The sequence below is a fragment of the Mustelus asterias genome, chromosome 16 (assembly GCF_964213995.1).
Source record: "Mustelus asterias chromosome 16, sMusAst1.hap1.1, whole genome shotgun sequence".
Lineage (NCBI taxonomy): Eukaryota > Metazoa > Chordata > Chondrichthyes > Carcharhiniformes > Triakidae > Mustelus > Mustelus asterias.
This window is the reverse complement of record NC_135816.1, coordinates 89,423,700-89,449,412: the sequence shown is the minus strand read 5'-3', so window position 1 is coordinate 89,449,412 and position 25,713 is coordinate 89,423,700. Positions and strand designations below refer to the sequence as shown.

General features: G+C 57.8%; 1 protein-coding gene and 1 long non-coding RNA gene across 2 annotated transcripts in view; one reads left to right on the top strand and one right to left on the bottom strand.

Moving 5' to 3' along the window:
- LOC144505280 (NACHT, LRR and PYD domains-containing protein 3-like) overlaps positions 1 to 9,477 on the bottom strand; it is a 108,609-nt gene extending 99,132 nt beyond the window's left edge. Inside the window, exon 1 of the mRNA XM_078231351.1 lies at positions 9,018 to 9,477. The gene's annotated coding sequence lies outside the window, so the exon portion shown is untranslated. The remainder of the gene's footprint in view (positions 1 to 9,017) is intronic.
- The window catches only part of LOC144505282 (uncharacterized), a 445,368-nt gene that overhangs the window by 306,923 nt on the left and 112,732 nt on the right, over positions 1 to 25,713 (top strand). The gene's annotated exons all lie outside the window — the stretch shown is intronic.

Below are 25,713 nucleotides of genomic sequence, written 5' to 3'. Positions count from 1 at the left end.
TTCACTACTTAGTGCTTCTTTTCACACCTATCTTTGTGATATAATTTACAATATTACTTTTTAAAAGTTTGCTGTGATCGGTATATTTGTTCCAGCCACGGAGTTTCCCTCATTTGGATTCCAATTGACTCCTTGGTTCAGCTAACTTGGACCCTCGTCAAATTCAAATTGGGTTCTCCTGGATTTGAGCTCCCAATTTCAGTTATGGACAGGAGAATGACACAGCTGATTTCTACTCTCACTGTCCGCCTGCTAAACAAAAAAGTGTTTTTGATTTCTCCTTTTATAAGCGGTTCCCCCTTTATAGTCCTACAGCAAACCCAAGATGAGATAAAATAAGACGATTGGTTTAGATTACACATACAAAATGTGGGGAAGAGCTTTTGCAATGTCTGCTCTTTTTCCATTCATAAAATAAAAGGAAGAGGGAAAGGAAGGGGTACAGGGCAAAACCAGCCCAGAATCAATTGAATGTTGCAGCGTGATCCATATTTCCAGAAGTGGTACGGTGGCACAGTAGTTAGCACTGCTGCCTCACAGCGCCAGGGACCCGGGTTCGATTCCCGGCTTGGGTCACTGTCTGTGTGGAGTTTACACATTCTCCCCGTGTCTGCGTGGGTTTCCTCCGGGCGCTCCCGTTTCCTCCCACAGTCCAAAGACGTGCAGGTTAGATGAAGTGGCCATGTCAAATTCTCCCTCAATGTACCCGAACAGGCGCTGGAGTGTGGCGACCAGAGGATTTTCATAGTAATTTCATTGCAGTGTTAATGTAAGACTACTTGTGACTAATAAATAAACATACTTAAACAAAGACTTCCACGATGGGAGAAGGCACACAGAGTAGAGTTATTTTTGAAGGCACAAATACAGAAGTTCCAATGTTTCAGTAGTTCACAGTATCGATGTTGGCCAGGCAATTTTAAATGTGGACATAGCTCGCTCTGCTGCTACCTAGTAAATGGTAGACAGCCTTTTTGACTGAGGTAAAACAGTGACTGAAGATAAAATCAAAAACGAAAATGGGGTTCAGACAACTCCTGGGGGTCCTTGTGCATGAGACGCAAAAACCCAGTCTGCAGGTGCAACAGGTGATCAAGAAGGCAAATGGGATGTTGGCCTATATCGCAAGGGGGATAGAATATAAAAGCAGAGATGTCTTGCTGCATCTGTGCAGGACATTGGTGAGGCCGTAGCTGGAATACTGTGTGCAGTATTGGTCCCCTTATTTGCGGAAGGATATATTGGCCTTGGAGGCAGTGCAGAGAAGGTTCACCAGGTTGATACCAGAGATGAGGGGTGTTGATTATGAGGAGAGACTGAGCAGATTGGGTTTGTACTCGTTGGAATTTAGAAGGCTGAGGGGGGATCTTATAGAGACCTATAAGATAATGAAGGGGCTGGATAGGGTAGAGGTGGAGAGATTCTTTCCACTTAGAAAGGAAACTAGAACTAGAGGGCATAGCCTCAAAATAAAGGGGGGTCAGTTTAGGTCAGAGTTGAGGAGGAACGTCTTCTCTCAGAGGGTGGTGAATCTCTGGAATTCTCTGCCCACTGAAGTGGTGGAGGCTACCTCGTTGAATATGTTTAAATCACGGATAGATGGATTCCTGATCGGCAAGGGAATTAGGGGTTATAGGATCAGGCGGGTAAGTGGAACTGATCCACTTCAGATCAGCTATGATCTTATTGAATGGCAGGGCAGGCTCGAGGGGCTAGATGGCCTACTCCTGCTCCTATTTCTTATGTTCTAAGTCCTGGTCATGTGACAGGGTGGTTTCCAGTTGAGCTTTTTGGGTAGCAAGGCCCCTGATTCAAACCCACTGTATTTTGAAGCAGATAATGGTGGACCATCAGCATCATTTTGGAAAGAAGTCATAAACCAACTGCAAATCAACTGTGTTGACTTTGTTGGAATGATTATCTAATGTCAGAGTGCTTCATCGAAACAGAGAAAATATAAGTATGAGCAGAGTCACAGAGATTTACAGCATGGAAACAGGACTTGGCCCAATAAGTACATGCTGCCCCTTTTTTTTTAAAACCACTGAGCTAGTTCCAATTGCCCACATTTGGCCCTTATGCCTCTTTACCCATCTTACCCATGTAATTGTCTAAATGCTTTATCAAAGACAAAATTGTACCCGCCTCTATAACTGCCTCTGGCAGCTTGTTGCAAACACTTACCACCCTGTGTGTGAAAAAAATTGCCCCTCTGGACCCCTCTCACCTTAAATCTATGCCCTCTAGTTTTAGACTCCCCTGCCTTTGGGAAAAGATGTTGACTATCTAGCTGACCTATGCCCCACATTATTTTATCGACCTCTATAAGATCACCTCTAAGTCTCCTACACTCCAGGGAAAATAATCTCAGTCTATCCAGCCTCTCCTTAAAACGCAAACCATCAAGTCCCAGTTGCATCCCAGTAAATCTTTTCTGCACTCTTTCTAGTTTAATAATATCCTTTCTATAATCAGGTGACCAGAACTGTACACAGTGTCCACACTCTCCAAGTGTGGCCTTACTAATGTCTTGTACAACTTTAACAAGACATCTCAACTCCTGTATTCAGTGTCCTGACCAATGAAGCCAAGCATGCCAAAAGCCTTCTTCATCACTTTGTCCACCCGTGACTCCACTTTCAAGGAACTATGAACCTGTACCCCTACATCTCTTTGTTCTATTGCACTCCCCAATGCCCTACCATTAACAGAGCAAGTCCTGCCCCGGTTCGATCAAGATGCATCACCTCACATTTATCTAAATTAAACTCCATCTGCCATTCGTCAGCCCACTGGTTCAATTGATCAAGATCCCGTTGCAATCCGAGATAACCTTCTTCTCGGTCCACTATGCCACCAATCTTGGTGTCATCTGCAAACTCACTAACCATGCCTCCTAAATTCTCAAGCAAATCATTGATATAAATGACAAATAACAATGGACCCAACACCAATCCCTGAGGCACACCACTGGTCACAGGCCTCCTGCTTGAAAAACAATCCTCTCCAACCACCCTCTGTCTTCTATCATCAGTAAGAAGTCTCACAACACCAGGTTAAAGTCCAACAGGTTTATTTGGTAGCACAAGCCCCTAGCTTTCGGAGCGCTGCCCCTTTATCAGGTGAGTGGGAGTTCTGTTCGCAAACAGGGCATATAAAGACACAAACTCAATTTACAAAATAATGGTTGGAACCATGCAGACGCTACGACAACGAATGAATGAACACCGCTCGACAATCACCAAGCAAGAGTGTTCTCTTCCTGTTGGGGAACACTTCAGCGGTCACGGGCATTCGGCATCTGATCTTCGGGTAAGCGTTCTCCAAGGCGGCACACGACAACGCAGAGTCACTGAGCAGATACTGATAGCCAAGTTCCACGGCCTCAACCGGGATCTTGGGTTCACGTCACACTACCTGTAACCCCCCACGACTTGCCTGGGCTTGCAAAATCTCACTAACTGTCCTGGCTGGAGACAATACACATCTCTTTAACCTGTGCTTAACCCTCTCTCCACTCACATTGTCTGTACCTTTAAGACTTGATGACCTGTAAAGACTCGCATTCCAACCATTATTTTGTAAATTGAGTTTGTGTCTATATATGCCCTGTTTGTGAACAGAACTCCCGCTCACCTGATGAAGGAGCAGCGCTCCGAAAGCTAGTGGCTTGTGCTACCAAACAAACCTGTTTGACTGTAACCTGGTGTTGTGAGACTTCTTACTGTGTTTACCCCAGTCCAATGCCAGCATCTCCACATCATTTCTATCTTTAAGCCAATATTGTATCAATTTGGCTACCTCACCCTGGATCCCGTGAGATTTAACCTTATGCAACAATCTCCCATGCGGTACCTTGTCAAAGGCCTTGTTAAAGTGCATGTAGATAACATCAACTACACTGCCCACATCTACTGTGGCTGAATGGAGTTTTAACTTTTAATATGCTGAAAGATCTTCAATCAGGCAAACCAGATTTTTTTGGTGAAAGTTGTTTATTTTACTATGCTGGATTTCCTTGTGGCGAGTGGCCTGGAATTTATCAAAGGACCAAAGGTGTCAGATTCAACAGCTTGTCCTTGGCAGGGATGAGTTGTGAACAGACTTTTTGGAGCCAGTGTTCCTTAGCTGGGCAGTGGAATGTAAACAATGTGCACTTAGGAGGGTGAGAGAGATGAGCTCTCGAGTGACTTATGATACGATTCTGGTTGGATTTTATTAGCCTAATCGAGCGATGCAATTGGGGTTCTGATCAATTCATGGGCTGATTATCAAGGGACTTCCGGAGTTTTAACACTGCTAACGCAAAGAGCTTGTTCAGAAAGGCAGTATGAAGAACCCGGGAACCAAGCTCACAAGGAGAGACAACATCTGGAAGGAGAAGAGAACAAAGAACTGATTCCATGTGACAACAAAATCCTGGCCAAGTTTTAATTGCAAGTGGAAATCAACCTTAAGGTAAGCAAAGTAACAAGATAGTGAGCATTTGATTTATGCATTGCAAGTATTTACTGTTGTTTAAGTAGCTGCAGAATAAAGGAAATTGTGTTTAAGTATTTAAAGTCGACTTTGTGTCTTTATTTGCTACAGAGGTTAAAACCCAAGTTTGGACAACACTAGCTCAGGCCAATGGTGCTTCAAGCCTGCTCCCCCATTCATTTTGATCATGGTTGATCATCAAATTCAATATTGTTCTATGTTCTATGTTCTATTATTGGAATAGTGTAGATTAGAGGGGCTTTAGATTGGTACCACTGGTCGGCGCAACATCGAGGGCCAAAGGGCCTGTACTGCGCTGTAATGTTCTATGTTCTAATATCCTGATATCCCCGCCCTTCCTCCCCAATATCAGAGATCTCTTTAGGCTCAAGAGCTATATCTAATTTCTTCTTGACATCACACAACGTGTTGGCCTCAACTATATTTTTTGGTAGTGAATTCCACACATTTATCACTCTCTGGGTGAATAAATTTCTCCTCAAGTCCTAAATGCTTTACCTCTTTTCCTCAAACTGTGATCCCTAGTTCTGGACTCCCCCACCATCAGGAACATTCTTTCTGAGTCTCCATTATTTAATCCTGTTAGAGTTTTGTAAGTTTTTATGAGATCCTCTCTCACTCTTCTAAACTCCAGTGAATATAATCCTAACTGACTTAGTCTCTCCTCATATGACAGACCTGCCATCCCAGGAATGAGACTGGTAAACCATCGTTGCAGTTCCTCAATAGTAAGGACATCTTTACTCAGTTAAGGACACCAAAACTGCACAATACTCCAGGTGTGGCCTCACCAGCACGCTATGTGATTGCAATAAAACATCCCTATTCTTATACTCACATCTTTGCACTATGAAGACCAACATATCATTTATCTTCTTTACTGCCGGCTTTACCTGTGCGCTTACTTTCAGCATAGGTGAGGTACCTGAAGATTGCAGGATGGCAAATGTTGTGACCTTGTTTAAAAAGGGCTGCAGGGAAAAGCCTGGGAACTGCAGGCCAATGAGCCTCACATCTGTGGTGGGTAAGTTATTAGAAGGTATTCTGAGAGATAGCATCTACAGGCACTTAGAGAGGCAAGGACTGATTAGGGACAGTCAGCATGGCTTTGTGAGTGGAAAATCATGTCTCACAAATTTGATTGAATTTTTTGAAGGAGTAACCAAGAAGTTAGATAAGGACAGTGCAGTGGATGGTGTCTACATGGACTTTAGCAAGGCCTTTGACCAGGTACTGCATGGTAGGTTGTTGCATAAGATTAAAACCCATGGGATCCAGGGTGAGGTTGCCAAATGGATACAAAATTGGCTTGATGACAGAAGGCAGAGGGTGGTTGTAGAGGGTTCGAAATCATAGAAATCATAGAAACCCTACAGTACAGAAAGAGGCCATTCGGCCCATCGAGTCTGCACCGACCACAAACCCACCCAGGCCCTCCCCCCATATCCACCCACTAATCTCTCTGACGTACGCACCTCAGAACACTAAGGGCAATTTTTTTTTTAGCATGGCCAATCAACCTACCTGCACATCTTTGGACTGCCGGTGTTGGACTGGGGCAAGCATAGCAAGAAATCTCACAACACCAGGTTGAAGTCCAACAGGTTTACCCGGCAGCACAAGCCCTCGGAGTATCGCTCCCTCATCAGGTGAGTGAGGACTTGTGTTCACAAAGGAAGGAGCGAGACTCTGAAAGGTTGTGCTGCAAAATAAACCTGTTGGACTTTAACCTGGTGTTGTGAGATTTCTTACTGTGCTTACATGTTCATAGTCCAACACCGGCAGCTCCACATCCTGGTATTTTTTGGCAGTGCAGAATAATGCTATCTTTGATGTGTTATGAACATCACTAAAATGAAGTCCCCCACAGAGTTAATCTTTCCTCCACAGTAGTTTCAAAACAAAAGCTTCCCCAAAGGACACAGTACATGTTGCAGTAAACATCCAGATTGAAGAAGGCAAATCCAGGGCCCAGCCCTGACTGAACTGACTCGGATGGGAGGACACTGTAACTCATCTCACTTCAGCCATCTTAAAAAAATAAAAGGTATGTTCGAGAACAAGCTAATCCAGAGTTGTTTTCAAACTGGAGGCCTGTCACCAGCGGTGTGCCTCAGGGATCGGTGTTGGGCCAATGTTATTTGTCATTTCTATTAATGATTTGGATGAGAATTTAGGAGGCATGGTCAGTAAGTTTGCAGATGATATCAAGATTGGTGGCATAGTGGACAGTGAAGAAGGTTATCCCGGATTGCAACGGGATCTTGATCAATTGGGGCAGTGGGCTGACGAATGGCAGATGGAGTTTAATTTAGATAAATGCGAGGTGATGCATTTTGGTAGATCGAACCAGGGCAGGATTTACTCAGTTAATAGTAGGACACTGGGTAGACTTATAGAACAAAGAGATCCAGGGGTACATGTTCATAGCTCATTGTTCACCTGTGATTCCACTTTCAGAGTGGTGAAGAAGGCATTTGGCATGCTTGGTTTCATTCGTCAGAACATTGAATACAGGAGTTGGGACGCCTTGTAGAAGGCATTGGTAAGGCCACACTTGGAATACGTGTACAGTTCTGGTCACCCTATTATAGAAAGGATATTATTAAACTAGAAAGAGTGCAGAAAAGATTTACCAGGATGCTACTGGGACTTGATGGTTTGAATTATAAGGAGAACCTGGATAGACTGGTACTTTTTTCTCTGGAGCGTAGGAGGCTTAGGGGTGATCTTATAGAGGTCTATAAAATAATAAAAGGCAGTCAATATCTTTTTCCAAAGGTAGGGCAGTCTAAAACTAGAGGGCATAGGTTTAAGGGGAGAGGTACAAAAGGGTCCAGAGGGGCAATTTTTTCACACAGAGGGTGATGAGTGTCTGGAACAAACTGCCAGAGGTAGTAGTAGAGGCAAGTACAATTTTGTCTTTTAAAAAGTGTTTAGACAGTTACATGGGTAAGATGCCTATCGAGGGATATGGGCCAAGCACGTGCAATTGGGACCAGCTTAATTGTTTAACAAAGGGCGGCATGGACAAGTTGGGCTGAAGGGCCCGTTTCCACGCTGTAAACCTCTATGGCTCTCTGACTAATGCACGAGGACACCAAGGTCTCAGTGAGTATTCACCTCTCTCAATTTACACCCAATCAAATAATAATAATGTACCTTGCTACCAAAGTGGATAACCTCACATTATCCACATTATATTGCATCTGCCATGCATATGCCCACACACTCAGCCTATCTCGATCACCCTGAAGCATCTCTGGATCCTCCTCATAGCTCACCCTCCCACACAACTTTGTATCATCTGCAAATTTGGAAATAATACATCTAGTTCCCTCTTCCAAATCATTAAGATGTAATGTGAATAGTTGGGGTCCTAGCACAGATCCCTGTGGTACCCTACTAATAACTCACTGCCTGCCAATTGGAAAAAGACCCATTTATGCCAAATCTTTGCTTCCTATCTGCTAACCGGCTTTCTTTCCATCTCAAGACATGTAATGCCATGCGCTTTAACTTTACATAGTAGTCTACTATGTGAGAGCTTGTTGAAAGCCTTCTGAATAAACCACATCCGTCGGTTCTCCTTGGTCAGCTCTACTAGTTACATCCTCAAAGAATTCCAGTAATCATAGAAATCATAGAAACCCTACAGTACAGAAAGAGGCCATTCAGCCCATCGAGTCTGCACCGACCACAAACCCACCCATGCCCTATCCCCATATCCACCCACTAATCCCTCTAACCTACGCATCTCAGAACACTAAGGGCAATTTTTTTTAGCATGGCCAATCAACCTAACCCACACATCTTTGGACTGCCGGTGTTGGACTGGGGCAAACACAGCAAGAAATCTCACAACACCAGGTTTATTTGGCAGCACAAGCCCTCGGAGTCTCGCTCCTTCATCAGGTGAGTGAGGACTTGTGTTCACAAAGGAAGGAGCGAGACTCCGAAAGCTTGTGCTGCAAAATAAACCTGGACTTTAACCTGGTGTTCTGAGATTTCTTACTGTGCTTACCTCAGTCCAACACCGGCAGCTCCACATCCTGGTATTTTTTGGCAGTGCAGAATAATGCTATCTTTGATGTGTTATGAACATCACTAAAATGAAGTCCCCACAGAGTCAATCTTTCCTCCACAGTAGTTTCAAAACAAAAGCTCCCCCAAAGGACACAGTACATGTTGCAGTAAACATCCAGATTGAAGGCGGCAAATCCAGGGCCCAGCCCTGTCTAAACTGACTCAGATGGGAGGGCACTGTAACTCATCTCACTTCAGCCATCTTAAAAAATAAAAGGTATGTTCGAGAACAAGCTAATCCAGAGTGTTGGTTGTTAAACAGATTACCGCCTATGCCTTAACATTGTCCAACCGCAGCTCAGTAATGATGAGATACAACCACAAGGAAGAGGAATGACTGCTACAGCCTGCACAACATAATCTCACTGGGAATCCTTTAATGTGAGAAAGAAAGTCACAGCGTACAAACTCGTAAATTATATTATTCTTACCTTGATTCACAGATTCTCCATTTCCAATGCTGTCCTTGTAAATTCATTGCCACCAATCTTGTGGATGTTCCTGACATTCTTTCAGTGAATCAGTTGAGTGATTGGAACTGACTTTTGCAATTTGAGACGTCACATTTCCATTGGTTAAATGGCCTCTTGAAATTTGTAATGAATCTGACTGTCCCCACCCTCTGACTGGAAAATACTGTAACTGTTTCAACTACGAACGAAGTTACTGTCAAACAATGACTTATTAATTACATTTGGTGCCGCATTGGAGACTCAAGATTGGCAAAACCCAGAAATCGCGAATCTTGCCGGCGAGATCGTGCTTTCTGATTTTTGCCAACACCTGCTGGCGACGGAATCAGGTTCAACACCCACAACTGGCATGAACTTAATTTTAAAACATTTTTATAAATTTAAATGTATTTAAGCTTTCCCTTTCAACCTGAACCTGTTAAATGCTCCACCGATTCAGACCAACACCCAGCAACCTGTGTCTGATGTTTCAATGTGGTCATGGTGACGTTGAAAGGCAAAAACATTAACCATTTCAGTGCTGAAAAAAACTGCTGTTGAAGAGAGAGAAAAACATTCGTATTCGTCCACCATCGGTTGCTATAGCAACTTTATAATTGAACCTCCTCAACACCCGAGCGAAGACTGTAACATAGAGGGGGGATGAGGTGGGGGGTGGGGTGTGCTGGGGGGTGGGGGGGGGGGGAGACGGTGGGAGATGGGGGGGGAGACGGGGGGAGATGGGGGGGAGACGGGGGGAGATGGGGGGGAGACGGGGGGAGATGGGAGGGAGACAGGGGGTAGATGGGGGAGATGAGGTGGGGGAGACGGGGGGGGTGGGGGGGAGACGGGGGGGTGGGGGGGAGACGGGGGGGGAGACGGGGGGGGTGGGGGGGAGACGGGGGGGGTGGGGGGGAGACGGGGGGGTGGGGGGGAGACGGGGGGTGGGGGGGGGAGACGGGGGGGGGAGACGGGGGGGTGGGGGGGGAGAGGGGGGGGGTGGGGGGGGAGACGGGGGGGGTGGGGGGGGAGACGGGGGGGGTGGGGGGGGGGGGGGGGGTGGGGGGGGAGACGGGGGGGGGGGTGGGGGGGGAGACGGGGGGGGTGGGGGGGGAGACGGGGGGAGGTGGGGGGGAGACGGGGGGTGGGGGGGGGAGACGGGGGGTGGGGGGGGAGACGGGGGGTGGGGGGGGGAGACGGGGGGTGGGGGGGGGAGACGGGGGGTGGGGGGGGAGACGGGGGGGTGGGGGGGGAGACGGGGGGGGTGGGGGTGGGTGGGGGGGGAGACGGGGGGGGTGGAGGGGGAGACGGGGGGGGTGGAGGGGGAGACGGGGGGTGGGGGGGGGGGAGACGGGGGGGGTGGGGGGGGAGACGGGGGGGTGGGGGGGGTGGGGGGGGTGGGGGGGGAGACGGGGGGGGGTGGGGGGGGGAGACGGGGGGGGTGGGGGGGGAGACGGGGGGGGAGACGGGGGGGGTGGGGGGGGAGACGGGGGAGGTGGGGGGGAGACGGGGGTGGGGGGGGGAGACGGGGGGTGGGGGGGGGGAGACGGGGGGTGGGGGGGGGAGACGGGGGGTGGGGGGGGGTGGGGGGGGAGACGGGGGGTGGGGGGGGGAGACGGGGGGTGGGGGGGGGAGACGGGGGGTGGGGGGGGAGACGGGGGGGGTGGGGGGGGAGACGGGGGGGGTGGAGGGGGAGACGGGGGGGGTGGGGGGGGAGACGGGGAGGGTGGGGGGAGAGACGGGGGGGGAGACGGGGGGGTGTGGGGGGGGAGACGGTGGGGTGGGGGGGGGAGACGGGGGTGGGGGGGGAGACGGGGGGGTGGGGGGGGGGAGACGGGGGGGGTGGGGGGGGAGACGTGGGGGGGTGGGGGGGGGAGACGGGGGGGGTGGGGGGGGAGACGGGGGGGGGTGAGGGGGGAGACGGGGGGGGTGAGGGGGAGACGGGGGGGGAGACGGGGGGGGGTGGGGGGGGGGAGACGGGGGGGGTGGGGGGGGAGACGGGGGGTGGGGGGGAAACGGGGGTGGGTGGGGGGGGAGACGGGGGGGAGGGAACCGAGGGTGGGGGGGAGATGAGGGTGGGGGGGGGAGATGAGGGTGGGGGGGAGACGGGGGGGGTGATGGGGGTGGGGGGGGTGGCGGTGGGGGTGGAACCGAGGGTGGGGGGGGAGATGAGGGTGGGGGGTCAGATGAGGGTGGGGTGGGAGATGAGGGTGGGGGGGAGATGAGGGTGGGGGGGGGAGATGAGGGTGGGGGGGGAGATGAGGGTGGGGGGGGAGATGAGGGTGGGGGGGGAAATGAGGGTGGGGGGGAGATGAGGGTGGGGGGGAGATGAGGGTGGGGGGGGAGATGAGGGTGGGAGGGGAGACGAGGGTGGGGGGGAGGTGGGGGGGAAACGAGGGTGGGGGAGACGGGGGTGAGGGGGTAGATGGGGGGGGAAATGAGGGTGGGGGGGAGGTGGGGGGGGAGGTGGGGGGGGGAGACGAGGGTGGGGTGGGAGATGGGGGGGAGACGAGGTGGGGGGGAGACAGGAGTGGGTGGGGGGAGAGGGGGGAGAGAGGGGGGGTGGGGGGGAGATGGGGGGTGGTGGGGGGGTGGGGGGAGACGGGGGGTGGGGAGGAGATGGGGGGGTGGGGGGGAGACGGGGGTGTGGGGGGAACGGGGGTGTGGGGGGGAGACGGGGGTGTGGGGAGGGAGACGGGGGGTGGGGGGGAGACGGGGGTGTGGGGAGGGAGACGGGGGGTGGTGGGGGGGGAGACGGGGGGTGGTGTGGGGAAGGCGGGGTGGGGGTGGGGGGGAGACGCGGGGGGTGGGGGGGAGACGCGGGGGCTGTGCGGGGTAGACGCGGGGGGAGGGTGGGGGGGAGACGTGGGGGAGGACGCGGGGGTGGTGGGGGGGATGCGGGGGGGGTGGAGGTGAGACGCGGGGGTTGTGGGAGGGAGACGGTGGTGGAGACGGGTGGGAGACGGGGGTGGCGGTGGGGGTGTGGCGGTGGGGGGGTGGCGGTGTGGGGGAGACGGGGATGGGGGGGAGACGGGAGGGGGTGGGGGGAGGTGGGTGGTGGTGTGGGGGGGTGGGGGGTGGAGTGGGGGGAGACGGGGGTGGGGGGGTTAGACGGGGGGGGTGTGGGGGTGAGATGGGGCAGGTCGGGGGGAGACGGGGGTGTGTGGGGGGGAGATGGGGGAGTGTGGGGGGGTCGGGGGGAGATGGGGGGGTGGGGGGGAGATGGGGGGTTGGGGGAGACGGGTGGGGGGGTCGGGGGAGACGGGTGGGGGGGTCGGGGGGAGACGGGGGGTGGGGGGAGATGGGGGGGTGGACGGGGACGGGGTGTGGGGGAGACGGGGGGGTTTGTGGTGGGAGACGCGGGAAAGGTGGGGGGGAGACGCGGGGGGGGTGGTGGGAGACGTGGGGGGAGACGCGGGGGGGGTGGGCGGAGACGCGGGGGTGTGGTGGGAGACGCGGGGGGGGAGGGTGGGGGGGAGATGCGGGGGCGGTGGGGGGAGACGCGGTGGGGTGGGGGAGACGCGGTGGGGTGGGGGAGGGGTGGGGGGAGACGCGGGAGGGGTGGGGGGAGATGCCGAGGGGTCGGGGGGAGACGCGGGGGGATGGGGGGCAGACGCGGGGGGGGTGGGGGGGAGACGCAGGTGGGTAGGGGGAGACGCGTGGGGGTGTGGGGGGAGACGCGGTGGCAGATGCGGGAGGGGGAGGGAGACAGGGGTGGGGGGGAGGGAGACAGGAGACGGGGGATGGGGGGAGACCGGGGTGGGAGTGGGGGGGAGACGAGGGTGGGGGTGGGGAGGAGATGGGGGTGGGGGGGAGGGAGACGGGGGTGGGGGGGGAGACGGGGAACGGGGACGGGGGAAGACGGGGGTGGGAGTGGGGGGGAGACGAAGGTGGGGGTGGGGGGGAGATGGTGGTGGGGGGGAGGGAGACGGGGGGGAGACAGGGGGTGGGGGGGAGACGGGGGGAGAGGGGGGAGTGGGGGGGAGAGGTGGGGGTGGGGGCAGAGGGGGGGGTGGGGGGAGACGGGGCGGGTGAGGGGAGACGGGTGGGGTGGATGGGAGACGGGGGTGTGGAGGGGGAGACGCGGTGTGGGGGAGATGTGGTGGGGGGTGGGGCAGAGACACTGGGCGGGTGGGGTTAGACGCGGGGAGGGTGAGGGGGGGCCGCAGGGGGGTGGGAGGGAGACGGGGTGGGGGGGAAGACGGAGTGGGCGTGGGGGGAGACGCGGGGGGATGGGGGGAGACGCGGGGGGGAGGGTGGGGGGGAGACGTGGGGGGGGTTGGGGGAGGACGCGGGTGGGGTGTAGGTGGGGGATGCGGGGGGGCTGGAGGTGAGACGCGGGCGTGGTGGGAGGGAGACGAGGGTGGCGGTGGGGGGGAGACGGGGGTGGGGGTGGGGGGGAGACGCGGGGGGGTGGGGCGAGACGCGGGGGGTGGGGGGGAGACGGGAGGGGGTGGGGGGGAGACGGGGGGATGGGGTGGGGGGAAGACGGGGGTGGGGTGGGGGGGGAGCCGGGGGGGGTCGGGGGGAGATGGGGGGGTGTGGGGGGGGGTCGGGGAGAGTTGGGGAAGTGGGGGGGAGATGGGGGGGTGGGGGGAGCTGGGTGGGGGGGTCAGGGAGAGACAGGGGGGTGGGGGGAGATGGCGGGGTGGAGGGCGGACGGGCAGGTGCGTGGGAGACAGGGGGGTTTTGGGGGGAGTCGCGGGGTGTGGGGGGGAGACCCGGGGGGGGCTGGTGGGAGACGCGGGGCGGGGTGGGAGGAGACGCGGGGGGAGACGTGGGGGGGAGGAGACGCGGGGGGAGATGCGGGGGCTGGCCGGGGGGGAGACGCGGGGGGGTGTGGTGGAGACGCGGGAGGGGTGGGGGAGGGGTGGGTGGGAGACACGGGGGGGTGGGGGGCAGACCCGGGGGGGTGGAGGGGAGACGCAGGGGGGTGGGGGGAGACGCAGGGGGGTGGGGGGGAGACGCGTGGGGGTTTGGGGGGAGACGCGTGGGGAAGACGCGGGGGGGGTAGGAGGGAGACGGGGGTCGGGGGTGGGAGGGAGACGGGGGTGGGGGGGAGGGAGGTGGGGGGGAGACGGGGATGCGGGGGAGACGGGGGTGGGGGGAGGGAGACGGGGGGACGGAGACGGGGGTGGGGGTGGGGGGGGAGACGGGGGTGTGGGGCGGACACGCGGGGTGGTTGAGGGTGAATCGGGGTTGGGGTGGGGGGGAGACGGGTCGGGGTGGGGGGGAGACACGGGGAGACATGGGGGGGGGTTGGGGGAGACGCGGTGGGGTGGGGGGGATACGCGGGGGAGACACGGGGGGAGACGCGGGGGGGATATGCGGGGGGATGGGGGAGGACGCGGGGGGGTGGGGCGGGAAGCGGGGGGGTGGAGGTGAGACGCGGGGGTGGTGGGAGGGAGACGGGGAGGAGACAGGGGTGGCGGTGGGGGGGAGACGGGGGGTTGGGGGGAGACGGGGAGGGTGGGGGGGAGACGGGTGGGGGGAGACGGGGGTGGGGTGTGACGGGTGTGGGGTGGGGTGGAGGGGAGACGGGGGGGTCGGGGGAGTTGGGGGGGTGGGGGGGAGAAGAGGGGTTGGGGGGGAGAAGGGGGGGTGTGGGGAGGAGATGGGGGACGACGACGGGGGGGTAGGGGGGAGACATGGTGGGGGTGGGGGGAGACGGGGGGTGGGGGGTGAGACGGGGGGGTGGGGGGAATGGGGGGCGGTGAGGTGGAGACGCGGGGGGGCAGACGGGGGATGGGGGGTAGATGGGGTGGGGGGGTGACGGGGGGAGGTGGGGAGGGTGGGGGGGAGGTGGGGTGACAGGGGCTGTGGGGGGGAGACGGGGGTGTGGGGGGGCGGGGGGGTGGAGGGGAGGGGTGGAGGGGAGGAGGGGAGGGGATAAGAGGGCGGGTGGGGGTAGACGCGGGGAGGTGGGGGGAGACGCGGGGGGGGTGGGGGGAGACGAGGGGGATGGGGGGGAGACGCGGGGGAGGGGAGGGTGGGGGGAGATGCAGCGGGGGTGGGGGGGAGACGCGGCGGGGGTGGGGGGGAGGCACGGGCGGGTGGTGGATGGGTGGGGGGAGACGTGGGGGAGTAGGGGGCAGACGCGGAGGGGTGAGGGGGAGACGCAGGGGGGTGTGGGGGAGACGCAGGGGGGTGGGGGTGAGACGCGGGGGCAGACGCGGGGGGGAGGGAGACGGGTGTGGGGGGGAGGGAGACGGGGAGGGGGACGGGGGGAGATGGGGGGAGACGGGGTTGGGAGTGGGGGGAAGACGAGGGTGGGGTTGGGGGGGAGATGGGGGTGGGGGGAGGGAGACGGAGGGGGAGACAGGGGGTAGGGGGGAGACGGGGTGGGGGTGGGGGTGGGGGGGAGACATGGGTGGGAGTGGGGGGGTGACGGGGGGCTGGGGGGGGAGACGGGGCAGGTGGAGGGGAGACGGGGGATGGAGGGGGAGACGCGGTGGGGGGGAAATGCGGTGGGGGCTGGGGCAGAGACGCTGGGCGGGTGGGGCTAGATGCGGGGAGGGTGAGGGGGAGACGCGGGGAGGTGGCGGGGAGATGCGGGGGGGGGTGGGGTGGTGATGGGAGGGGGTGGGGGGAGACGGGGGGTGGGGTGGGGGGGAGACGGGGGTGGGGTGAGGTGGGGGAGAGCCGGGGGTGTTCGGGGGGAGACGGGGGGTGGGGGGGAGATGGGGGGGTGGGCGGAGACGGGTGGGGGGGTCAGGGGGAGACGGGGGGGTGGGGGGAAGATGGCAGGGTGGGGGGGCGGACGGGGGGGGTGCGGGGGAGACGGGGGGGTGTGGGGGGGAGACGCGGGGAGGTGGGGGGGAGGCGCGGGGGGGTGGGCGGAGATTCGGGGGGAGACGCGGGGGAGGGTGGGGGGGATATGCAGGGGCGGTGGGGGGAGACGCGGGGAGTGTGGGGGGAGACGCGGGCGGGGTGGGGGAGGGGTGGGTGGGAGATGCGGGGGGGTGGGGGGTGGGAGGGAGATGGGGGTGGGGGGGGAGGGAGACGGGGGAGGGAGACGGGGGTGGGGTGGGGGGGAGATGGGGGGTGGGGCGGAGACGTGGGGTGGTTGAGGGGGAGTCGGGGTTGGGGTGGGGGGGAGACGATTTGGGGTGGGGGGAGACACGGGGGGTGAGACGCGGGGGGGTTGGGGGGAGACGCGGGGGGGTGGGGGGAGACGCGGGGGGGTGGGGGAGACGCGGGGGAGATATGCGGGGGGATGGGGAGGACGCGGGGTGGGGTGGGGGGGATGCGGGTGGGGTGGAGGTGAGACGCGGGGGTGGTGGGAGGGAGACGGGGGGAGACAGGAGTGGCGGTGGGGGGGAGACGGGGAGGGTAGGGGGGAGACAGGGGTGGGGGGGAGAGGGGGGGTGGGGGGGATGGGGGGGTGGGGGGGAGATGGGAGGGGGTGGGGGGAGACGGGGGGTGGGGTGAGATGGGCGTGGGGTGGGTTGGGGGGGAGATGGGGGGTTGGGGGGAGACGGGGGGGTGGGGGGAGATGGGGGTTGGGGGGGAGAAGGGTGGGGTGTGGGGGGGAGATGGGGGGGAGCCGGGGGTTAGGGGGAGACGGGGGTGGGGTGGTGGGGAGATGGGGTGGGGGTGGGGGGAGACGGGGGGGTGGGGGGGGAGACGTGGGAGTGGTGGGGAGACAGGGGGATGGGGTGAGACGGGCATGGGGTGGGGTGGGGGGGAGACGGGGGGGTCGGGGGGAGAAGGGGGCGTTGGGGTGGAGATGGGGGGGGAGACGGGGGGGTGGGGGGAGACAGGGGGTGGAGTGGTGGGGAGACGGGGTGGGGGTGGGGGCGACGGGGGGGTGGGGGGGGAGACGTGGGAGTGGGGGGGAGACAGGGGAGTGGGGGGAATGGGGGGTGGTGAGGTGGAGACGCTGGGGGGTAGACGGGGGGATGGGGGGTAGACGGGGTGTGGGGGTGACGGGGGGAGTTGGGAAGGGTGGGGGGGGTGACAGGGGGTGTGGGGGGGAGACGGGGGTGTGGGGGGGAGGAGGAGGTGGAGGGGAGGGGTGGAGGGGAGGAGGGGAGGGGATAAGAGGGAGGGTGGGGGTAGGCGCGGGGGATGGGGGGAGACGCGGGGGAGGGGAGGGTGGGGGAGATGCGGGGGATGGGGGGAAGACGCGGGGGGAAGGGAGGGTGGGGGGGAGACGCGGCGGGGGTGGGGGGGAGACGCGGGGGGTTGGGGGGAGATGCGGGGGAGGGGAGGGTGGGGGGGAGACGCGGCGGGGGTGGGGGGGAGAAGTGGGGGGTGTGGGGGGAGAAGTGTGGGGGGAGACGCGGGGGGTGGGGGGGAGACGCAGGGGGGTGGGAGGGAGACGCGGGGGATGTGGGGGAGACACGGGGAGGGGAGGGTGGAGGGAGACGCGGCGGGGGTGGGGGGGAGACGCGGGGGGTGGGGGGAGACGCGGGGAGGGGATGGTGGGGGGGAGACGCCGGGAAGTGTGGGGGAGACGGGGGGTGGGGGGAGAAGCGGGGGGGTGGGGGGGAGACGCGGGGGATGGGGAGAGACGCGGGGGGGTGGGGGGGAGACGGGGGGGGTGGGGGGGGAGACGGGGAGTGTGTGGGGGAGCCGGGGGGTGGAGGGGAGACGGAGGGGTTGGAGGGGAGACGCAGGGGTGGAGGGGAGACGGGGAGGAGACGCGGAGGGGGTGTGGTTAGACGGGGGGGGGTGAGGGGGATATGTGGGGGGGAGACGGGGTGGGGGTGGGGGGGAGACATGGTGGGGGTGGGGGGTAGATGCGGGGGGGTGGGAAGGAGATGCGGGGACGTGGGGGGGCGACGCGGGGAGATGGGGGGGAGACGCGGGGGGGTGGGGGGGAGACGCGGGGGGGTGGGGGGTGAGACGCGGGGGGTGTGGGGGCGAGACGCGGGGGGGAGATGCGGGTGGGGGTGGGGGAGGACGCGGCGGGGGTTGGGGGGGATGCGGGGGTGGAGGGAGGGAGACGGTGGGGAGACGGGGGGGGAGACGTGGGTGGCGGTGGGGGGGAGACGGGGAGGGTGGGGTGGAGACGGGGTGGGGGTGGGGGGGAGACGGGGGTGTGAAGGAGACGTGGGGGGGTGGGGGGCGACGGGAGGGGGTGGAGGGGAGACGGGGGTGGGGTGGGGGGGAGATGGGGGGCTGGGGGGAGACGGGGGGGTGGGGGGGAGACGGGAGGGGGTGGGGGGAGACGGGGAGGTGGGGGGGAGACTGGAGGGGGTCGGGGGAGACGGGGGGGTGGGTGGGAGACGGGGGGGTGGGGGGGAGACGGGGGGGGGCTCGGGGGAGACCGGGGGGTGGGGGGAGATGGGGGGTGGTGGGGGGGAGACGGGTGTGGGAGACGGGGGGGGGGGGGGTGGGGGGGAGACGGGGCGGTGGGCGGAGACGGGGGAGTGGAGGGTAGACGGGGGTGGGGTGGGGGGGAGACGGGGGGGTTGGGGGGAGAAGTTGGGGGTGTGGGGGGGAGATGTGGGGGAGACGGGGGGTGGGGGGAGAAGGGGGTTGTGGGGTGGGGACGGGGGGGTTAGGGGGGTAATGTGGAGGGTGTGGGGGGGAGACGGGGGTGGGGGGGAGACGGGGGGGGGGAGATGGGGGGGTGGGGGGGAGACAGGGGGTGGGTGGGGGGGAGACGGGGTGGGGGGAGACAGAGGGATGGGGGGGAGACGGGGGGGTTGGGGGGGAGACGGGGGGGTGCGGTGGGGGGAGACGAGTGGGGGGTACACGGGGGGTGCGGGAGACGGGTCAGGGGGAGACGGAGGGTGTGGGGGAATGGGGGGGAGACGGGGGTGAGACGGGTGGGGGGGTGAGGTGGAGACGCGGGGGGAATGGGGGGGTGACGTGAGGGGGATGGGGAGGAGACGGGGGGTGGGGACGAGACGGGGGAATGGGGTAGAGGAGGGGGAGACGGGGGGAGGTGGGGTGCTGTGGGGGAGGTCGGGGGGCGAGGGGGGGAGACGGGGGGGTGGGGGGGATACAGTAGGTGTGGGGGGAGACGGAGGGGTGGGGGGGATACAGTAGGTGTTGGGGGGCGACGGGGGGGGTGGAGGGAGGGGTGGGGGGAGGTGGAGGGGAGGGGTGGGGGGAGATGGTGGGAGGAGGGGATAAGAGGGGAGGTGGGGGGAGGAGGGGAGGGGATAAGAGGGAAGGAGGTGGGGGGGGAGGAGTGTGGAGGGGGTGGAGGCGGGGAAGGGGGAGGGGTGAGGAGGGATGGGAGGGGGTGGAGGAGGGGAGGGGTGGAGGGGTGGGGAGGGGGGAGGGGGGAGGCGGGGAGGGGGAGAGAAGGGGGGGCAATGGGTTGGGGGGAGAGGGATGGGTGGGAGTGGAAGGGGAGGAGAGGAAGGAGGTGGGGTGGAGGGGGGCTGGAGGGGGGGTGGTGGGGTGGAGGGGGGAGAGGGGAGGCGGGGTGGGGCAGAGGAAGGGGAGGGAGGGGTGGGGGGAAGGGTTGGGGGGAGGTGGAGGGGACGGGTGGGGGGAAGGTAGAGGGTAGGGGGGAGGAGGGGGAGATGGAGAGGGGAGGACGGGGGGAGGGGGGAGGGAGTAGAGGCGGAGAGGGGGAAGGGGGAGAGGAGGGGGGAGGGATGGGGGAGGGGAGGCGGGGAGGTGGGGAGGGTGGTGGAGGGGGGGGTGGAGGCGGGAGGGGAGGGGGGAGGTGGCAGAGGGAGCGGAGGGGGGTGGAGGCAGGGGGGGGAGGGGAGGCGGCAGGGGGGAGGAGGCGGGGGGAGGAGGCAGGGTGGAGGGTGGAGGAGGCAGGGTGGAGGGTGGAGGGGAGGAGGCAGGGTGGAGGGTGGAGGTGGCAGGATGGAGGGTGGAGGGGGAGGAGGCAGGGTGGAGGGGGGAGGAGGCAGGGTGGAGGGTGAGGAGGCAGGGAGGAGGAGGCAGGGAGGAGGAGGCGGGGGAGGGAGGAGGAGTGGGGGAGGGGGAGAGGTTTTGGGTCGGAGACGCGGTGGGGAGGTGGGGGGAGGGCGGACTTGGGGGGGTTGGGCAGGGGGTAGACAAAGTGACATCAGAGCTCGAGAGAAAACCGGTCTGATTTTTCTCAATAGAAACATGCTAGTTTTCAGTCAAGCGATTTTTTTTGATCAGATTCCACCCCACATCTTGAAAACAGTTTCTGTTCTGGTCAACTTATTTTAAGATGGATGTGTTGGAGGAGGTTCAGAGGAAAATTACTCGATTGATATTTGGAATGATTAGATTGTTTTGTGAGGAAAGGTTGGACAGACTGGTCTTGTTTCCATCAGAGTGACTTAATTGAAGTAAATACGATCCTGAACTATTGTGACATTGTGGATGTAGAAAACATGTTTGCTGTAGTGGACGAGGCATCTATTTAAAATTAGAGGTTCCCCTTTACTACAGAGCTGAGGAGATTTTCTACCCCCCCCCCCCAAGAGAGGATTGTGTGAATTTGTATCGCTGCCTCAGAGGGAAGTAGATGCAGGGAAATTGAACATTTTCAAAGTGGAGGTAAATTGATTCTCTTGCCTGACAAGAAACTAAGGTTATTAGGGATAGATGGGAATGTGGAACTGAGAATAAAAATAGATCAGCCATGATCTTATTGAATGGTGCAGAGCAAGGTCAAAGGGCTGAATGGCTTATGTCTGCTTTTATTTTATATTTTCTTCTTATCGTCTTGGATTTGAAGTTCTCATTCTTGTAACCCATTCCCTTGATCGTCTTTCCCCTTTCAATCTCTGTTGCTTTCTCCAGCGCTATAACTCTCAAAGGTCTCTGTGCTTTTACCATGCTAGTCTCTTCCATTTCCTCAATTTTCTCCATCCCTTCGGCTCCCTGGGCCCTGAGCTCTAGAATTTATTCCCTCAACGTCAGTGCCTCCCAATTTCTCACCTCTTAAAATCTTTTTAATATCTGCGAAGGAAGTAAATATGGTCTCTTAGCCACGTTGAAAAGGAGAGGCCAGTGAAATATCATCTCATGAGGGAAAGCCAGCTTCCAAAAAGATTAAAAAGAGACATGTGAAGAACGGAAAGGTTAATGTTTTTTTTGTACTCAATGTTAGGAGTTTAATTAATTAGTCAGCTAGCGTGTGTTTTTTTTTTGGCCTTTACTTTTGTAGTAGTATTTTTCTGAAGTTTAAAGTGAAAACTGGAAGTGGGCTGCTAAGGAGTCTGGGAAGGGTTTTTTAAGCGCGCAAAGTATAAAAGGTAGGCTGCAGTTATACAGCGGGCAGTGTCGGGAGTGGGCAGTGTAGTGCGTTGGAAGCAGAGTGTGAGCTATAAGGCTTTGGCTCACAGGGCTTAGGCAGAAAGGGTGAGCAGGGGTGAGTTTAATTCATTTTTGCTGTTTCTACCTGGTACTGGCAAGGTATCGAGAGGGGATGGGTGTGCAGGCAGTGCTATGTTCTTCTTGCACGATGTTTGAGGTGAGGGACGATGACAGTGTCCCTGCTGATTACATCTGTGGGAAGTGCACCCAACTGCAGCTCCTCCAAAACCGTGTTAGGGAACTGGAGCTGGAGTTGGATGAACTTAGGATCATTAGGGACGCAGAGGTGGCCATAGACAGAAGCTTTAGGGATACAGTTACTCCGAGGAATGAAAACAGATGGGTGACGGTGAGAGGGGCTGGGAGCAAGCAGTCCGTGCAGGGATCCCCTGTGGTCGTTCCCCTTAGCAACAAGTATTCTGTTTTGGATACGGTTGAGGGGGATGACATACCAGTGGTGAGCGGCAGTGAGAGGATCTCCAGCACTGTGTCCGTCTCTGTGGCTCGGGAGGGTAAGGGGCAGAGCGGGAGGGCAATAGTTATTGGGGACTCGTTAGTTAGAGGGATAGATAGGAGGTTCTGTGGCAGAAAAAGAGACTCACGGATCGTATGTTGCCTACCGGATGCCAAGGTCCGTGACGTCTCAGACCGTGTTTTCCAGATTCTGAAAGGGGAGGGGAAACAGTCACAAGTCGTGGTACACATTGGTACCAATGACATAGGTAAGAGAAGGGACGGGGATTTAAAACAGGAATTTCAGGAGCTGGGCTGGAAGCTGAGAGCCAAGACAAAACATGTGGTCATCTCTGGTACGTTGCCGGTGCCACGTGATCGCGAGTTGAGGAACAAGGAGAGAGTGCAGTTAAACATGTGGTTGCAGGGGTGGTGTAGGAGGGAGGGTTTCAGATACGTGGATAATTGGAACACATTCTGGAGAAGCTGGGACCTGTACAAACAGGACGGGGTGCACCTGAACCAGAGGGGCACCAATATCCTAGGAGGGAAATTTGATACGGCTCTTCAGGGGGGTTTAAACTAATTTGTCAGGGGAGTGGGAAGAGGAGTTGTAGTCCAGAAGTCAGTGAGGGTGGTGAGGTATTGGGGAAGGTATCAGGGTCAAGGGTGGGTATCGGTAGACAGGAAGGTGGGTTGAAGTGTGTCTACTTCAATGCAAGGAGCATTCGGAACAAGGTAGATGAACTTGGGGCGTGGATGTTGTGGCCATTACGGAGACGTGCGTAGAACAAGGACAGGAATGGTTGTTGGATGTTCCGGGGTATAGATGTTTCAGTAAGTGTAGGGAAGCTGGTAAAAGAGGTGGAGGAGTGGCATTGTTAATCAAGGATAGTTTAACGGCTGCGGAAAGGCACTTCGAGGGGGATCTGCACACTGAGGTAATATGGGCTGAGGTTAGAAATAGGAAAGGAGCGGTCATGTTGTTAGGAGTTTACTATAGGCCCCCAAATAGTAATAGAGATGTGGAGGAAGAAATTGCTAAGCAGATTATGGATATGTGTGGGGGTCGCAGGGTAGTTGTCATGGGGGACTTTAACTTTCCAAATACTGATTGGAACCTTTGTAGGTCAAATAGTTCGGATGGGGCAGTTTTTGTGCAGTGTGTGCAGGAGGGTTTCCTGATACAATATGTCGATAGGCCGACAAGAGGTGAGGCCACATTGGATTTGGTACTGGGAAATGAACCGGGCCAAGTGTTAGATTTGGTTGTGGGAGAGCACTTTGGAGGTAGTGACCACAATTCGGTGTCTTTTGTTATTGCAATGGAGAGGTATAGGGCCGTACGGCAGGGCAAGGTTTACAATTGGGGGAGAGGTGATTATGATGCGATTAGGCAAGAATTAGGGGGCATATATTGGCAACAGAAACTGTCAGGGAAAGGAACTAATGAAAAGTGGAACTTTTTCAAGGAACAAATACTGGGTGTCCTTGATAGGTATGTCCCTGTCAGGCAGGGAGGAAATGGCCGAGTGAGGGAACCGTGGTTCACGAAAGAGGTGGAATGTCTTGTGAAAAGGAAGAGGGAAGCTTATGTAGGGATGAGGAAACAAGGTTCAGATGGCTCGATTGAGGGTTACAAGTTAGCAAGGAATGAGCTGAAAAAGGGGCTTCGGAGAGCTAGGAGGGGACATGAGAAGTCCTTGGCGGGTCAGATCAAGGAAAACCCCAAGGCTTTTTACTCTTATGTGAGGAATAAAAGAATGACCAGGGTGAGGTTAGGGCCGGTCAAGGACAGTAGTGGGAACTTGTGTATGGAGTCAGTAGAGATAGGCGAGGTGATGAATGAATACTTTTCTTCAGTGTTCACCAAGGAGAGGGGCCATGTTTTTGAGGAAGAGAAGGTGTTACAGGCTAATAGGCTGGAGGAAATAGATGTTCGGAGGGAGGATGTCCTGGCAGCTTTGAATAAACTGAAGGTCGCTAAGTCCCCTGGGCCTGATGAAATATATCCTAGGATTCTTTGGGAGGCAAGGGATGAGATTGCAGAGCCTTTGGCTTTGATCTTTGGGTCCTCGCTGTCCACGGGGATAGTGCCAGAGGACTGGAGAATGGCGAATGTTGTTCCTCTGTTTAAGAAAGGGAATAGAAATGATCCTGGTAATTATAGACCGGTTAGTCTTACTTCGGTGGTTGGTAAATTGATGGAAAAGGTCCTTAGGGATGGGATTTACGACCATTTAGAAAGATGCGGATTAATCCGGGATAGTCAGCACGGATTCGTGAAGGGCAAGTCGTGCCTCACAAATTTGATTGAATTTTTTGAGGAGGTTACTAAGTGTGTTGATGATGGTAGGGCAGTTGATGTCATATGCATGGATTTTAGTAAGGCGTTTGATAAGGTCCCCCATGGTCGGCTTATGATGAAACTGAGGAGGTGTGGGATAGAGGGAAAGTTGGCCAATTGGATAGGTAACTGGCTGTCTGATCGAAGACAGAGGGTGGTGGTCGATGGAAAATTTTCGGATTGGAGGCAGGTTGCTAGCGGAGTGCCACAGGGATCAGTGCTTGGACCTCTGCTTTTTGTGATTTTTATTAATGACTTAGAGGAGGGGGCTGAAGGGTGGATCAGTAAATTTGCTGATGACACCAAGATTGGTGGAGTAGTGGATGAGGTGGAGGGCTGTTGTAGGCTGCAAAGAGACATAGATAGGATGCAAAGCTGGGCTGAAAAATGGCAAATGGAGTTTAACCCTGATAAATGTGAGGTGATTCATTTTGGTAGGACTAATTTAAATGTGGATTACAGGGTCAAAGGTAGGGTTCTGAAGACTGTGGAGGAACAGAGAGATCTTGGGGTCCATATCCACAGATCTCGAAATGTTGCCACTCAAGTGGATAGAGTTGTGAAGAAGGCCTATAGTGTGTTAGCTTTTATTAACAGGGGGTTGGAGTTTAAGAGCCATGGGGTTATGCTGCAACTGTACAGGACCTTGGTGAGACCACATTTGGAATATTGTGTGCAGTTCTGGTCACCTCACTATAAGAAGGATGTGGAAGCGCTGGAAAGAGTGCAGAGGAGATTTACCAGGATGCTGCCTGGTTTGGAGGGTAGGTCTTATGAGGAAAGGTTGAGGGAGCTAGGGCTGTTCTCTCTGGAGCGGAGGAGGCTGAGGGGAGACTTAATAGAGGTTTATAAAATGATGAAGGGGGATAGATAGAGTGAACGTTCAAAGACTATTTCCTCGGGTGGATGGAGCAATTACAAGGGGGCATAACTATAGGGTTCGTGGTGGGAGATATAGGAAGAATATCAGAGGTAGGTTCTTTACGCAGAGAGTGGTTGGGGTGTGGAATGGACTGCCTGCAGTGATAGTGGAGTCAGACACTTTAGGAACATTTAAGCGGTTATTGGATAGGCACATGGAGCACACCAGGATGATAGGGAGTGGGATAGCTTGATTTTGGTTTCAGATAAAGCTCGGCACAACATTGTGGGCCGAAGGGCCTGTTCTGTGCTGTACTGTTCTATGTTCGAATGTATTTTGTACCTAAAGGGTTGAACTTTGGACCTGGGATGTATCACAAACATAACCCTTCCTTATGGCTAGTCTCCCCTTTGTTTATATTGCTCCTAGTAGTAGTAAGCCATTTGTTCATGGTTTCATCTGTTACTTTTAGTAGTATAGCCATTTGTTCATGGTTCCCTTGCTTGTTTATATCATTCTTATAAAACAGACAGTTAAATGTAAATGTTGGGTGGTAAGTTTCCCGTAGGCTTGTGTATGATTTAAACAAAGGAAGCAGCTACCAAATAGTAGAGTGCGAGAATGGCCGTTTGAAGGAGGACTCCCACTGGGACAGCTGCAATTGCACACAGTCACTTCAAAGGAAAGGCCGCGGGAAGAGCAGGGGGACCAGAGGTTGCATCTTGACTACAACTACCAGGAGAATTGTACTTTATGACCCAAGGATACCAGTTACACTCTGGTTTATGATTAGAGACTCT